We start from the raw sequence: 16,738 nt of genomic DNA on the forward strand, positions 1-16,738 counted from the left end.
CCAGTGTGCACTCTCTCAGTGCACACTCTCACAGTCTTCCCCAGTGCGCACTCTCACACTCTTCCTCAGTGTGCACACTTCTGTGAGTGAGAAACTTGTAGCACGGCCCTGGACCACTGGACCCCCAGTCTGCTTTTCTAGGCTGTCTTCTGCTCCCCTTCCCCTCACTTTCTGATCCCACAAGCAAGCTGGTTGACTTTATGACCCTTAGAGCAAAAGGCAAGCCAACTCCTTTCCTGCCTCAGGGCATATGCACAGACTGCTCCTTTGGCCTAGAATGCTAGGGTCATCCATCTTCACACTACTCTTGCCTCCTTATCCTTCAAGTCTCAATTTAAGTGTCTCTAAGATCTTTATTGAAACTTTCCATGACCCTTAACCCCATCACTCCTACAGCTAAAAGAAACATTCCTGTTTGATTCTTCCATTACTGCATTCTTTTTCTTCATAACACGTATCAAGTTTGTAATTGTATATATGTTGTTTTGATTAAAGTCTGGTTCCCTCCCCAGACTTCAAGGTCTACTAGAGCAAGGACTACAGTTGTTTTGCTCACAATAGTATCCGTAAGTTGGCCTACAGAAACTGAAGCAACAGTAAGTTCTCAACAGATGTTAACGGAGCCAGTATAACACAGTGGTCAATCACATGGATTTTGGAGCCAGACTGTCTAGGTTCTGACACTAACTAGCTATGTGCCCTTGGACAACTAATGACAATTTCCTTATCTACAAAACAGAAATAATAATAGTACTACATTGATGAAGTTGTTAAAATGACAAAGTGAGTAAATATTTGTAAATGACTGTATTATATGCCTGTTAAATTGTAAATTGGAGTCAAGTTATTAAATACCATGTTGCCCTTCTAAAGAGAACTAAATGAACTTTCACTTCCTAAAATTCTATACATGACACCTATTAAATAGAAGACAATTTAAAAATAACACTCAGTGCTAATGATGCTGTAAATGTTTTATATACATCATTTCCATGTAAATATAAAACCATTACATTCCTATGTTACTGGTGGCAACATAAATGATACCATCGTCCTGGAATGGAATAATAAATTTTAGGAGTCATTAAAATGTTCAAGCCTACCTAGAAATATGTGTTATCTGAGCAAATATTTTAAACCCTGGTTAATAAATAACACTTTAGTGTTAGTAAATAATGGATTTTAAAAACCTGAAATGTTTAAATACATTTTAAAATGTTAATTTTATGTAATAATACACAGTTAATGCTAAAAATTGTGAAATTTATTGGAGAAGGCAATGGCAACCCACTCCAGCACTCTTGCCTGGAGAATTCCATGGACAGAGGAGCCTGGTGGACCACAGTCCAAGGGTTGCAAAGAGTCAGACACAACTGAGCGACTAACACACACATGAAAAGTTATAAATATGAAAAGTGTTATAACATGTTTAAAAAAAGAAAATTCAAAATTACATCTATACTATGAGCACATGATAGTGTATGGTCTATATAACATACTATTTTAATCATATACATATATGTGTGTGAGCATGTTTGCAGAGACAAAATCTAGATGGAAACATGAAAACAATAATTGAAAACAGCAAAATTCTGGGTATTTAAGATTTTTAAATTATTGCTTTCCCAATAGGCACCCAGCTTCCTATGACTAAAAGATGTTATTAAGGTGATTTATTTCACCTTATTTTTTTTAAGGGGCTAATTTTTAAGTTAATGTTTCAAACACAAAAACTAATAGCTGATTTGAAATAAGGCAAGTTTGTTACCTAGATAAAACTTATCACTGCCTTTCTATACACACAAACAGGTAACTAAAATTTTAAAATGTGCTTATTTGGTCAGCAGGAAGACAGATTCTTGAGATCTATAAACTGACTTTAGATTCTGGAGATAATAAAGATAACACAGCAAAAGGCATTTAAGGAGGCAGTAGTCATCAAAAAGTAATTCTCCTGGATGCCTCTTCACCTTAATCTGGTTCATCTCTGACCTAGTCATTAACTGACAAAGACTGCCAAAGGCCAGCTCAGGACAGAGAGAGGCAAGTTAGTGATGAAGTGTTTTCAGACTGGTGATATGGATAGGAGCTCACACATGGCTATGGCTGAAATCATAAGGATGTAAAGCAACGTTACACAATAGGTAAGCTTCAGAAAAATGCACATCCTAGGGTTCAAAGAAAAGGGGTCCAAGATGACTGAGAAGAAATCTATGAGAAAGCAATACAGATTTGATAATTTTGCCTTCAAAGGTAGAATTCCCTTCCTCTCTTCCCCCTGCCCTGCCCCTTTTAGCTAACTTTAGAAGCCTAAAATACAAATTAATAGCTGGGTAACCAGAAAATGGTGTTGCAATGGAAAGAAATCTTAACTCAATTAGCATCATGTCAGCCATTTCCTTTCCAGTTGCTGTTAAATATGTTGCTCTTCTCCTCCGAGTCCTTCCTTACAGGCTCTCCTCCCTGTTTGGTGAGTCACACATCTTGCTTCACAAATTACCCTGTTATTAGTCCCAAGCGCAAGTGAGTGATGTAGGCAAAAGCAAGGGAGTTGAGAACCTTGTTGCTGCTAGAGACTCAGAGGAGCCCAAGGCGAGGCCCTCATTCTGTCTCAAGTTTTCCCACTGGAGACATTGGAGGACTGGCTGGGTGCAGAGCCTGCAGAAGCTCCCGGCCCACTTAGTCTCAGGTCGCGAAGACTGCCATACAAATCACAAACCTGCACTCGAAGAATTAAAAAAAAAGGGATGCAGTGCCACATACACCACCTCAAGCAGCTCACTGCCTTTCAAATGGTTGAAAAGAAAGAACCTTGGACCTAGGGTCAGATGGCCTGGGTTCACTCTGTCGTTTAATAGCTAAATGGTCTTGGACAGCTCAGCCTCTCTGAATCTTCATCTGAATTACCATTAAATGGGGCTAATTCTACAAGGACCTGTTGTGGATTACGAGTGATTAGGCATGTAAAAATACCTGAATACAGTGAAGTACAGAACCAATGTTATATAATGATACTATCTTATTATCTCGACCATATTGGGTAGCGGCAAGAATCCTTAAATCTTAAATAATAAGATTAAATAAATGGTAAGTTTAAAAAGATTTTCCAAGGGCAAGGAATGGGACACCTCCTGTCCTTCCTAGCTGCCTTCCTGCCATGAAGTGCACATCTCTCGCTACTGAGAAAAGATAACTCATTTCATATTTTTCTTCCAGTAAAAGAAGCCCACACAACAGACACAAACTGTGCTAAACAGACAGCCTGGAGACAAGCCCTGAAGAGGCTGTACTGTGCAGCGTCACCTGGTGCCAACCTCCCCAAAGATCACAAGGGGGATGCCCAAACCTCCCCACACACAACACACTGGGACAGAATTTCAGGACAGGATGTGTAGGAACCCAAGGCCTACTGGCCTGTCAAGAATAAGTGTTTGGGAATCTGAACACACATCCTCACCCCTTTAAAGCTATATGATCTCATCTGTAAAACAGGTATAACAATTTTTATGTCTGTAAAATCTAGGTCAGGATTAACGAGGCCGTGTGTCTAAACCACTCTGCATAATGCTTGATATATAGTAAGTGCCCAGTAAACTGCAGGTGCTGGTACTGTGGTCACTGTTTACATTTCCACCTCAACAGTATTTTGGACTTTCAGGTGGCACCACAGCCAGCCATCGTTCGTCGATTTCCTACAATACCTTGATCGGTATTGAGGTTACTCGACCAAGTGTTAGTTGGGAAATGCTTTTCTGAGGGATAATTCATTTCCTTGACAGGGTAGGTAATTCATTTTCTCAGCGTCAGCAGGATTTCTTACATCATGGTCCTTGTCCCGTGCAGTATCAACAAAGGAATCTTCTATGACAGAGAGTGAAACCTATAGAAGGGTGCACAGCCACGTCTTGATCAAGATGGAATTTGGGGATTTCCCAGGTGGTCCAATGGTTAAGAATCCATCCTGCAATGCAGTGCGATGCAGGGGATACTTGTTCGATCCTTGGTCCAGGAAGACCCTACATACCAAGGAGCAACTAAGCCCATGTGCCACAACTACTGAAGCCTGCAGGCCACAGAGTCCTGCTCTGCAATGAGAGAAAGCCCGGACACGGCAACGAGAAGCCCGAACACCGCAACCAGAGAAAACCTGTGTGGAGCAACGAAGACCCACCGCAGCCAAAAATAAACAATTTTTTTTAAAGGAAGGAATTTGGAACATCTGTCTTACTCACTGATAAAGAGGAGGCAAGTTACTTTTAGGGAAGGACTTAGTGGCTCACCAGGGAAGGCTTCCCTGGTGGCTCAGATGGTCAAGAATCTGCCTGCAATGCAGAAGACCTGGGTTTGATCCCTGGGTTGGGAAGATCCCCCTGGAGAAGGGAATAGCTATCTACTCCAGTATTCTGGCCTGGAGAATTCTGAGGACAGAGGAGCCTGGCAGGCTATAATCTATGGGGTCGCAAAGAGTCAGACTTGACTAAGCGACTTTCACTTTGGTGTTATTGGGGCAACATGATGAAGCAAGCCCCCAATTTTAATATTTAAAATATTTGCTTATGAAATATTTTCTGCTGCCTCTGAAGAAGGAAGCATCCCTTGGAAAAGAACAAGATGACAAAGATTCCCATACTCTTCAGATAAGGGTGGCACGTGTGGGTGTGACGGCCTATAGCACAGGACAGGGATGCAGTGAAGAAATGCAGAAAAATAACCTCAATTACACGTTCCCAGCAGCTTTCTTGACTCAGAAATCATTAAAAAAGAACAATAGAAAGGGAGATTTGCCCCTAGCAAGTAGTGCTGGCAGGAGATTGGGAAACTGGGCACCTGCTGGCATAGTCACTGTTTCCTCCTTTGCGCAAAAGGGATGGGTCGTGTCCCTTCCTCAGCAGGGCAACTTCACTGTCTGTGGCCACCAGCTCTTGCTACTTACTCATCCAAAGAAAACAACTTGTAAGATCTCAAAACTGAAGAGAACTAGTCATTCCTGTCCAGATCTATCTAATGCAAGAAGTCCCTTAATGAAAAAAAAATGCATGTAACACCCAGGTTTTAAGAAGATAGGGGGAAAGACAGAGACAGAGAGACGTAGTCAAAGAGAGACATGGGGAGTATTTGCAAAGTCTAGAATACAGGGGAAATATCTCATCTATTAATTATACTTTTGGGAGAATTAATGATTAAAACCATGGCTTTAAATTTACGGATCTTTTGCCTGCAAAAGCACCTGGAGGGAAAAACATCCTGGGTATACTGTATGAAAATGGAACATATTATTTAAAAATAAAAATTTCCCTAGGTTTCTACACTTCTCAAATATATATATTTTTGAAAAGGGCATCCTTAAATTTCTTTCTAATATATATTTATATGATTTTCCTTTGTCTCTTTGATTTCTGCCATTAGCTGCTATGAATCAAAGAAAATACCGCGCTGACACATACCAAGGTCCCAAGTCAGTGCTACCAGGTACAGTGCCAACTCCTTTTCTCTTGCTGGGGAAGCTCCAACATGTGCCAGTTCAACTCTGTTGATCATGAGGTGGGAATCTACAGGTTTCTAAGCCTTTTTAAAATTCCTTCCTCTCTAAACTAAAATTTATTGAGTATTTCCTCAATTTTTTTTTCTGCTAAACCATACAGTAACCTGATTCTGTAAAGCAGGAGCACTCGGAAACCTAGAGAAAAGTGGTGGAACTGGGGCCGGGCTGACCCACGGGCAGGTTGCTGGTTCCACGTGCTGTAAGAGGGGATTCCAAATTTCCCCGTGTCATCACACTGGTGAATAAACGTCTTAAAGTTGAACAAAAAGAAAAAGATACTCGGAAAGTAAACAAAATAATCATGATATTCAATTCCTACTGTACTGAAGAGCACAGATCCATATTAACACTTAGATCTTTATACATTTTGAGTTTAGAAACAAGATTTTGTCCATATAGATATTCAAATGGTCATTCTTTCCTTATAGTATCTATAATGTTATAAATCAAGGGTCCACTATGTATTGGAGTTAATGTATTGTGTCTGATATGTAAAGCAGAGGTCTATTTTTGGAATTTCTAGTCTTTTTCATAGGTCTAGTGTGATTTTGACCTTAACATATATATTTCAAATTCCCTAGTTAAGTCTTCCTTTCAGCTAGTATTGAGAACCACTACCAGCTACAAAGGCTTCCCTGGTGGCTCAGTGGTAAAGAATCTGCCTGCAACGCAGGAGACACAGGAGACTCAGGTTTGATCCCTGGGCTGGGAAGATTCCTTTGAGGAGGGCATGGCAACCCACTCCAGTATTCTTGCCTGGAGAATCCCATGGACAGAGGAACCAGGCAGGCTACAGTCCATAGGGTGGCAAAGAGTCAGACATGAGTGATACATGCATCAGCTACAAAATTACTAGGTCAGGCCAGAAAGGTTATGCAGTGGAACTGAACAGAAGAGAAAACATCAATACGTATCAAATACTGTTTCGGAAACTTTTTCCAATTAATGTGTGTGTGCATTCTAAGTGGAGATCCGAAAGTATTTACCATCAGTGATCATCAAAAACAAACAAACAAAAAAAAAGGTTTGAAAACCACTGCTAAAATGTAACCTGTGAAAAAATTACTTAGGAAAATCCAACCTGAATATTATTTTACAGTCATCATCTAGCAAAGTTCTGAAGTTTTTCTCTTCCACAGGTGGTTGTAGACCAGAATTCACAGAAAGCAGATATACTGGAAACAAGCAAGGGAAAGCCAAGCTAATGGAACAGGAGGAGCTCATTACAAGTCTGTAATGCTGACCCAAGGTCAGAAGTAACAGTGAGCCTGTGATGGGAACATCACACATGAAAACTGCTCATCGGCACAGTTTGAGATTTGTTCAGCGTGTTTCACAGTTTTAAAGTTTTAATCAGATGTCAAGCAAGAAAACAAAAAATTGAGGGGAAGAAATTGAAGCCAATTTAGTTATTAAATGATGTTAAGTAATCTTTATTATTAAAGAAAAGGCTCTTAGAATTTTTGCTTGAATCTTGAAATAATTATTGTTCCGCCTGTCAGTCTAACCAGTGAGTATTTACTGACTATCTGCTAAAGTATGTCTGGCCAATGAAACCAAATAAAAGAAATGGGCTTTGTTTTTAAACATAAGGACTTTATAAAGAACAAGTGGATTGTGCCATATGATTTTCCCTTCCTAATTACTTCATTTTAGAATATGGAAATGTAAGCAAAAATGATTTCTAATCCCTCAATGTAATATTTTATCTTTTCAAATAACCTACATATATGTATTAGCTGTGAATTTTACAGTTTTCCCATTAATGAGAATTGTATTTGGTAATTATTTCACAATATATACAACTATTAAATTATTATGTAACAACATCTGAAACGAATATGTAAATTATATCTCAGTTTTTTAAAAAGCTAGAAAACTGCTTCCATTTCTCCTTTCTCCAGGCCCAGTGACCACACAGCACGTTTCAGAGGGCAGAAGGCCCAATTTTTTGCACTCTATGACATGAGAGCTAAACTTTTGCTGCACACACAATGTATCTTTTAATTTTGTTTTTATATTATGCACATGAATGTGTGTGGATATGTGTGTGTCTGTGTCTATGTCATGCGTGTGCATGTGTGTGTGTGTCTGTGTGGGGTATGTTTGTGTATACCAATCCTAAGCAGAGGGATTTGGAAATTCTGGTTAAGCATCTCAGTTTCCTGGTATTTCCTGAAGATATAATTCAAGGGAAAAGGGGAACCTTCTCACTGAGCTGGAGTTTCTGTACACTAAATGCCAGCTACACATCAGGTCTCTGGCCAGCTCAGCTCACACTCCTTAGAACACTACACAACTGCTCTCCAAAGACTTGCCAGAGACCACGTGGGCAAAAAAATAAACAAATAAATACAGATAAAATGGTTTTTACAATACAATATTGTAAAGTAATTAACCTCCAACTAAAATAAATAAATTTATATTTCAAAAAAAAAAGAAAATGATTTTTAAAGTGAACCAAAACATTTTCTATTTGAGCAGCCTGGGAAATTCTCACTCTCTCACTGCCTGGGAAATTCTAAACCCTCCTACCTGGGAAAGGAGAAATGTATCCCAAGGTCACATCCCCTCTTACACAGCTCCCTTCCATTTGTTAGTGGGTTTCTGCAGAGTTTAAGGTCTGATAATAATGAAATTTCAAAATAATTTAACTGTTTTAAAACACAGTGATTGCTGCAGTCCACTTACAATCAAACATCTGTCCCCCATTCACAGAAATCCCTGGAGAGAATTCAGGCTATTATAGTTTTATATAAGGTAAAAGATTCTTAATCTCTCCATCTACCTGCTGTTTGAGGGTTTATTACCTAAGTCTTAACTTAATTAGGCTTTTAACTTAGTTTATATTTTCATCCTTTAAAATCCTTGCTACAAGACACAATCTTAAGGCAACATGACCCATAAAATGATGAGACTGATTGTTGCAATGGGCTTACAAAAGTCAGTCTTGCCACTTTAGAAAGCCTTCTTTCATAGTGCCAACTCTCTGGTCTGGGTTGTCATTCTGGGTCTACCAACTACATAAAAAAAACTCAGGGTGTATTAAACCAACAAGATCAGTGGTATTGGGTATGCAGGTGTTGCCAGGAAAAGGAAGAATACAGTTGCATTGGATTCCAGAGGGAGCTTCCCTGTGTCCCTCTCATATCTCTCTGATATGATCTGCAGTTTATTGGGATTCAAAGTTAGGGACAGATGCCAAAATACCATTCTTGATGCCAACCGGCCTACTTAACTCCAGGCTTTTAGCTGGTAAGTAAGTTGCTCTTGCCCCCAATTTTGTCTTTATAACTGTATATTATCTCCAGTTCAAGCTTTGTCCCTAAATTCACACTGGGAAAGCCCTGGAAAGCCCAGGGCTCTTGAGTAGATGGCCTAGGACCTAAAGCAAATGAATGGCTGCCACACTACACTCTGTTCCATGAGTTCTTGGAGCCAGACCCTCCTCCCACACCTATCCTGTCAGGAAAGCTCTGCTATGGCTTTGTGGGCCCAGGAAAACTCAGATGAATTCTGTGTGTGTGTGTGCGCACGTGTGTAAATGTTTGCATAAAAGCACATCCTTCCTGACCTCTAACTCTGAAATGATTAGCAAAACAGACTGACTTTTATAAAAGAAGTATCTGATGTTCTTGCTTTTTGCTGGATTTTACTATATTTTAGGGGAATCTTGGCACAGGACTTTCATTACCCTGCTTCAGAGGCTATGTCAAAGCCAGACTGTATCCACCATAAAGGGTCTCAATAATCATAATTTTCACAGAAAGTCAGTCACATGATGATATAATAAATAAGCACCAGTTAGCTCCGTGAAGGAAGGGTCTTGCCTCTGTTGTCACTGCTGATATCCAGCATGTCAAAGCATCAACAAGTTACTGGAGAAATGATGATTATTATTGATCGAAAGTCTACCATTTTTCAATCATGCAGATGGCACTTTCACTATTTGTCTCTCTAGTCCTTATATCAAGGCTATGAGATGGACATTATTATAATTAGCTTATAAATAAGGAAATTGAGCTTTGAAGAATTTCACTAACTTGCCTAGGTCACATAGCAGGGATTCAAATCTAGGTCTGTCTAGCCCATGTTCAGTCAACTTCATCATGACTTCACTCCCCAAGCAGAAGCAAATATAGATTGACGCTTGGTCTTTTGCTCTATCAGAAATCAAAATTTGCATATTATTATGGATTCAGAAACTCCTCCATGTGACAAGGACTCATAAAGGGCTGATGGAAAAGGATAGGAACACAGAGGGCTCCAATCATACATATATTCTGTGTGCAGAAAGGCAACAGAGTTCTGGCTCTCTCACTTCCCTACTACGCTGCTATAAATCTCACTGAGACTAAATTTCCTTATCTGAAAATGGCATGAGTCTTGTCTCATTGAATTAAATGTGAAATGCATAAATACACAATAAGGACTCAATTAGTGCAGTTTACTACTAAATCCAGAATTATCTTCAAACTTATGTAAATGAATGTGATTGCTTTTAGAAATGACAGAAATTTTTTAATGGGAAGACTATACAATTATTATCTGTATCTATTTTCCTCTTCAAGAATTTGTCCCTTTGTCCAGGATTTTACTGATGAAATTTTAAGTGGAAACCCGAGAGAAATGAAAGGTGTTGTGTAAAGTCTGAACCCTCACTTGTAGTGGAGAAAGACCTTGTATATTACAGATTAATGAATGAATCATCATCCGGTAAGTTCCCCAAATTTCTTTCCCTTGCTCTGTATAAGGCTTTTCAGGAAATAAAATTGCTTAAAAGAATACCCTCACTAAACATGGGTTAGAAAAAAATAAAGTTTTGCTTTTGTTTTTCTGCACAAAGCTGGAAGTTTTAGAATTAATCAGCTAATGTCTTCTGGACATGACATTATCTCCCTCAAGATGGAACAAGCTTAAAAAAGCCTGTCACTGTGAGATGAGCAAGTTCTGCCTTGTTCCAAATTTATGACATTCTTAAGTAGTCTGAAATGGCCTTTTTCATGCTGCCTGGAGATCCATGGGCACCCTTTTCATTTCAGCTTGAGTCAAGGCTTTCCAAATAAATCAAGCTACACTGACGGAGCGTTCGGCCTCACGTGATTTCACTCTCTGAACAATTCTTCCTGTGTCTTCAATGAAACAGTTTAAACTTGCCAAGAGCAAGTAATACAGGTTACAAGTAGAAGTTTGAATTCACCATTTACTCTTCATTACTAAAAACATATCAAGCAAATGGCTTTGAACTTCTGTTTTCTGTCTCTCTCCTGCATCAGGCCAAAAAAACAAACATTTTGATCATCTCTCTCTCTCTCTCTCTCATGCACACACACATACACAGAGTGAAGGCCAACTTGGTTTTGAAGGTGCTCAAATAACAACAACATCCATAAGATGGTGCCTACCTTTCTGAAACTTCAGTGCACAACGAGGCCCCTGGCTTGTGAAAGCAGTCAGAGCCAGACTCTCAGTGCTCCAGCCAGCTTCGTTCTCATCAGAGAGGAACACACCTCACTGCTGTGTAAGCTCTGACATTCTTTCAGAGACCCACCCTCTAAAGTTGCAGGTCAAGATTTCTGACTGAGGGCAATGAGTGACGTGGGGGCACTGCTCCTGGAGGACACCTTCAGGTTCTTCCTGATGCGATGCTGTTTCCTGTTTCACCACTTGGAGAGGAGAAAAGTGGAATCCATTGAGACAGTGAATCACAAACGCATCAGTTGCTTCACTGTGATTGCGTTTCGGTGCCCACAGTCATTCGTCAACTACTACTCAGGGTAGTCTTGTTCTTTGTATTAAAAGGAAAGGGTTTAGTGGCGGAGAGACACCCGAAACACTGCTGACAGCCCGGCACAGTCCTCTGAGCTGGTCTGACAGTGTATTACTCTCCAGAAGCCTGAAATGTGGGCATGGATTTTACTAGCTAAATCACTACCACACCACAAAACTCAGTAACTAAGGAGCATCACTCTTAGAAATGCAATTTTTCCACCTGTTTCCTAGCAATTGAAAAAAATCCCCTTTCTGAACCATAAAATGACCCCAAAAATCAGGTCATCTTTTTTTTTTTTTAGAATAGTTAGATGTGATTCGCTTTGTTTTGTGTCTCAAAGAATAATCATCACAGACAAGGAAAAACAAACTTAGTAGCACGATATAAACATTGTTTGCCTGCTTCAGATGCTTCCATTTTAAAGGCAGGTGTCCCTCATTTTACAGAACTTGAGATGTTACACCTTTTGGGACCATTTTCACTTTCCTTTGTCTGAAGATGAAACAGCTGCAACCGTGGATTATTTAAAGGTGCTCTGACAAGTAAAAAACCTTCAACAAGTTGATTCCTGTCCGTCTCATAAGCCAAACCTTGCCTCCCAAGAGGTCTGGGCAGTGCTGCCTCCCTGAAAGCCTGGTTTGAAGCTCTCCTCATTGGCTGACTCCAACCGCTGAAAGACAGCTTTCTTCTGTCAGCTTAATAGCTGACAGCAAAATAAAAGTTGACTAGTGGCAGAGAAGGGGAAAATGCCAGTTTGAAGTTCTCTGAAACTTTACAGTTTCTCAAATTTCCCTAATGAATTTAGTTCAAAGAAGGAAAACGGGTCAAGGCCCTTTCACTCAACACTTGCTTATGCAATTCTCCTAGTCTGGTTTTCTCTTCTCAGATTTTTTCTATGAAAGGGTTCATAAATTTTAAAGCTCATTTGGCAGGCAGTGATCTGTCAGCAGAGTGGGCAGTGAATGCACAGACTGTGGTTCGTATCTTACCAGATCTTGCCAGGAGACTATGCAGAATTACCTGACACTGTACATTTCTAGTCTGTTGTTCAGTCGCTAAGCTGTCTCTGACTCTTTGCAACCCTATGAATTGCAGCACACCATGCTTCCCTGCCCTTCACTGTCTCCTGGAGTTTGCTCAAACTCATGTCCATTGAGTAGGTGATGTCTTCCAACTATCTCATCCACTGTTGCCCCCTTCTCCTCTTGCCCTCAATCTCCCCCAGAATCAGGATCTCTTCCAATGAGTTGGCTCTTTGCATCAGGTGGCCAAAGTACTGGAGCTTCAGCATCAGTCCTTCCAATGAATATTCAGGACTGATTTCCTTTAGGATGGACTAGTTGGATCTCCTTGCAGTCCAAGGGACTCTCAGAGTCTTCTCTCGCACCACAATTTGAAAGCATCAATTTTTCAGTGCTCAGCCTTCTTTATGGTCCAACTCTCACATTTGTACATGATTACTGGAAAAACCAGAGCTTTGACTATATGAACCTTTGTTAGCAAAGTGATGTCTCTGCTTTTTAATACTCTGTCTAGATTTGTCACAGAAGATAACCAGTCCTTTAGAATCTCCTCTTGCCCTTTCCCACTGCTTTCCAGGCAACAGAAGCAGGCAACATCCATGCCTATCCATTGGCTGCTTTCTGCTCTCTCTTGCCTGATGGAAGTCTGACTCCCCTGCCAAGTCCCACGGCTCTCAGCCCACCCTGTTGTGTGTTTATAACGCTATTACAGCACTCTACTATTACAACTTAGCTGGTTTTATATCTGCTTCCCCACTACACGGGCTTCCCTAGTGGCTCAAAGGTAAAGAATCTGCCTTCAATACAAGAGACACAGGAGATACAGGTTGGGTCCCTGGGTTGGGAAGATCCCCTATGTCTTGGAAGGAAGACATAGCAATCCACTCCAGTATTCTTGCTGGAATAATCCCATGGACAGAGGAGCCTGGCAGACTACAATCTGTGGGGTTGCAAGAGAGCTGGACTCGACCGAGCATGCTTGCAGTCCCCACTACATTGGGAATTCCTCTGGAGTATGCCGCACACATCCTTATATCCCTGGAGCTTAGCACCGTGCTGAGCTGTTCAATACATGTCAATAGTGAACACCCCAACTTGTGGGCAACCAAAACTCAGTTTCACTCTGCAGATATCTGGGGAAAAGGATACTTCTGAACTCTACTCTGGCTTCCCTTTCTCAGAATTAAATAAGCCAAAATAGTACTGTAGGACCACGTTTGTTTGTCAATTGTACAACTAAATATATGTCATCTACTGATAAGATATATGTACAAATCAAAAATAAAGTATATATACATAGCTCATAGCTTCTCTATTATCAAAAGAATCTCACATCTGCTATATTTCTTGAGTCGAGGACAAGGTATAGTTCCTCTTTTAGAGACAGATGAAAAACCTGTACAACAGAGGAGAGCGGCTAGAGGGACAGAAGCGAGGAATTCTGGAGGTTTGCTGGTTGTGACTTGGCGGAGTTGTTAGCCTGAGTTCCTCTGAGGAAAATGAACACAAACATGTTCCTTCCAGGACTCCTAAGGTAATGCTTTGCTTTCCCCTTTTTTTTTCTCTTTCTCACTTGTGCCTCATGATAAATGTATCAGTTCACTGCTAACAGAAAACAGAGAATGCAAAGGAAGCATGATAGAGCAAGATGCATGTGTGGGTGTCACTTCCAGGAAATACTGTTTCATTTTATTAGAAAACTTCAGGACTTAAGACATTAAATCAGTTTTATATATTTGAATCCCCATTAATATATATTAAATCATTTATTAAAATATTAATGATTCACTACATTTTAAAAAGTGAATATTATCTCTGACAATAAAATGTAATCAATTAAGCCTGATAAGAGTGGAGAGATTTTGAGGGGAGTAATAAGACATGTGTTACAAAATGGATGAGTTTTTATACACAGAGCAATCTTGTCACTAGATGTTACTGAAGTAAGAAAGAGTGTAAAGAATAGTTCACAGTGTAAAAGAGGGGCAGGGGATAGAAGCAGGTAAATCCAATCAGGACTTGGGAGGACTACTTGAGAACTCAGAGGAGGAGCACAGAGGAAGCAGGACACAGGAAAACGGCCTGTAGGCCCTAGTGGGAAGCAGATCCCTAGATATGGGGCCAGAGCTCCACTAGCAAGGACCAGAAGGCACCCAGCTGTACATGGTATGGACGTGGAGGAAAGGGAAGCAGGGCAGCTTCTGATATTCTAAGCTGCGTCTTATATTTGAGACCAAACCTTAATTTTCTAGAGAAGAAAATATAAGTTTAATAGAGTTTATCTGCTTTTCTCCTCAAAGGAGAGAATCTCTTTCAAGAAACAGTTATCTGGCTATGTGAGCAGGCTCTCCACAGCCTTGTTTACCAGCCCTGGTGAGGGCCAACCAGACAGTCTCTGCCTTGGTGATGGGGCAGGCCACATCTCAGCTCGTCTTCTCCAGAAAGATTTTGCGGCTGAACCCAGTGCCTCTTCGTGCTCATTGTGTGATCTTACTCTTACTGACTGTGTGACTCCAGACAAGTCACTTAAGTCTCAGTTCCTCAGGTGTCTCAGCTGCAAAATGGGGAAGATAACAGCAATACCTTACAGAGTAAGGAAAACATTAAATTAGTTAATATCCATCAAAGCTCTTAGGACAATACCTGACACATAGTAAGCACTTCATAGATTTTAGCTATGATTATAATAACAAATACTATTAATATATTCAATCTATATGCTTTATTCCTATGTTTATTCCTAATAGACTTTATTTTTTACACATAGACTTAGAGAAACCCAAGTAAGATGGTAGGTGTTGAGAGAGGGCATCAGAGACAGGGCAGACACACTGAAACCATAATCACACAAAACTAGCCATTCTGATCACATGGACCACAGCCTTGTCTAACTCAATGAAACTAAGCCATGCCGTGGGGGGCCATCCACGACAGGAGGGTCATGGTGGAGAGGTCTGACAGAATGTAGTCCACTGGAGAAGGGAATGGCAAACCACTTCAGTTTTCTTGCCTTGAGAACCCCATGAACACTATGAAAAGGCAAAATCATAGGATACTGAAAGAGGAACTCCCCAGGTCAGTAGGTGCGCAATATGCTACTGGAGATCAGTGGAGGAATAACTTCAGAAAGAATGAAGAGATGGAGCCAAAGCAAAAACAATACCCAGTTGTGGATGTAACTGCTGATAGAAGCAAGGTCCGATGCTGTAAAGAGCAATATTGTATAGGAACCTGGAATGTCAGGTCCATGAATCAAGGCAAATTGGAAGTGGTCAAACAGGAGATGGCAAGAGTGAACGTTGACATTCTAGGAATCAGTGAACTAAAATGGACTGGAATGGGTGAATTTAACTCAGATGACCATTATATGTACTACTGTGGGCAGGAATCCCTTAGAAGAAATGGAGTAGCCATCATGGTCAACAAAAGAGTCTGAAATGCAGTACTTGGATGCAATCTCAAAAACGACAGAATGATCTCTGTTCATTTCCAAGGCAAACCATTCAATATCATGGTAATCCAAGCCTATGCCCCAACTAATAACGCTCAAGAAGCTGAAGCTGAATGGTTCTATGAAGACCTATAAGATCTTCTAGAACTAACACCCAAAAAAGATGTCCTTTTCATTATGGGGGACTGGAATGCAAAAGTAGGAAGTTAAGAAACACCTGGAGTAACAGGCAAATTTGGCCTTGGAGTACGGAATGAAGCAGGGCAAAGGCTAATAGAGTTTTGCCAAGAGAATGCACTGGTCATAGCAAACACCCTCTTCCAACAACACAAGAGAAGACTCCACACATGGACATCACCAGATGGTCAACACCAAAATCAGATTGATTATATTCTTTGCAGCCAAAGATGGAGAAGCTCTATACAGTCAGCAAAAACAAGACTGGGAGCTGACTGTGGCTCAGATCATGAACTCCTTATTGCCAAATGCAGACTTAAATTGAAGAAAGTGGGGAAAACCACTAGACCATTTAGGTATGACCTAAATCAAATCCCTTATGATTATACAGTGGAAATTAGAAATAGATTTAAGGGACTAGGTCTGACAGACAAGAAAGCCTGATGAACTGTGGACGGAGGTTCACTCATTGTACAGGAGACAGGGATCGAGACCATCCCCATGGAAAAGAAATGCAAAAAAGCAAAATGGCTGTCTGAGGAGGCCTTACAAATAGCTTTGGAAAGAAGAGAGGTGAAAAGCAAAGGAGAAAAGGAAAGACATAAGCATCTGAATGCAGAGTTCAAAGGAATAGCAAGGAGAGATAAGAAAGCTTCGCAGCAATCAATGCAAAGAAATAGAGGGAAACAACAGAATGGGAAAGACTAGAGATCTCTTCAAGAAAATTAGAGATACCAAGGGAACATTTCGTGTAAAGATGGGCTCAATAAAGG

At 40.4% G+C, this 16,738-nt stretch overlaps 1 protein-coding gene across 1 annotated transcript in view; it reads right to left on the reverse strand.

Moving 5' to 3' along the window:
• The window catches only part of CERS3 (ceramide synthase 3), a 134,414-nt gene extending 123,384 nt beyond the window's left edge, over positions 1-11,030 (reverse strand). Inside the window, exon 1 of the mRNA XM_040257028.1 lies at positions 10,948-11,030. The gene's annotated coding sequence lies outside the window, so the exon portion shown is untranslated. The remainder of the gene's footprint in view (positions 1-10,947) is intronic.
• Positions 11,031-16,738: the final 5,708 nt, after the last annotated feature.

This window comes from Oryx dammah, unplaced genomic scaffold (genome assembly GCF_014754425.2).
Source record: "Oryx dammah isolate SB20612 unplaced genomic scaffold, SCBI_Odam_1.1 HiC_scaffold_16, whole genome shotgun sequence".
Taxonomy (NCBI): Eukaryota; Metazoa; Chordata; class Mammalia; order Artiodactyla; family Bovidae; genus Oryx; species Oryx dammah.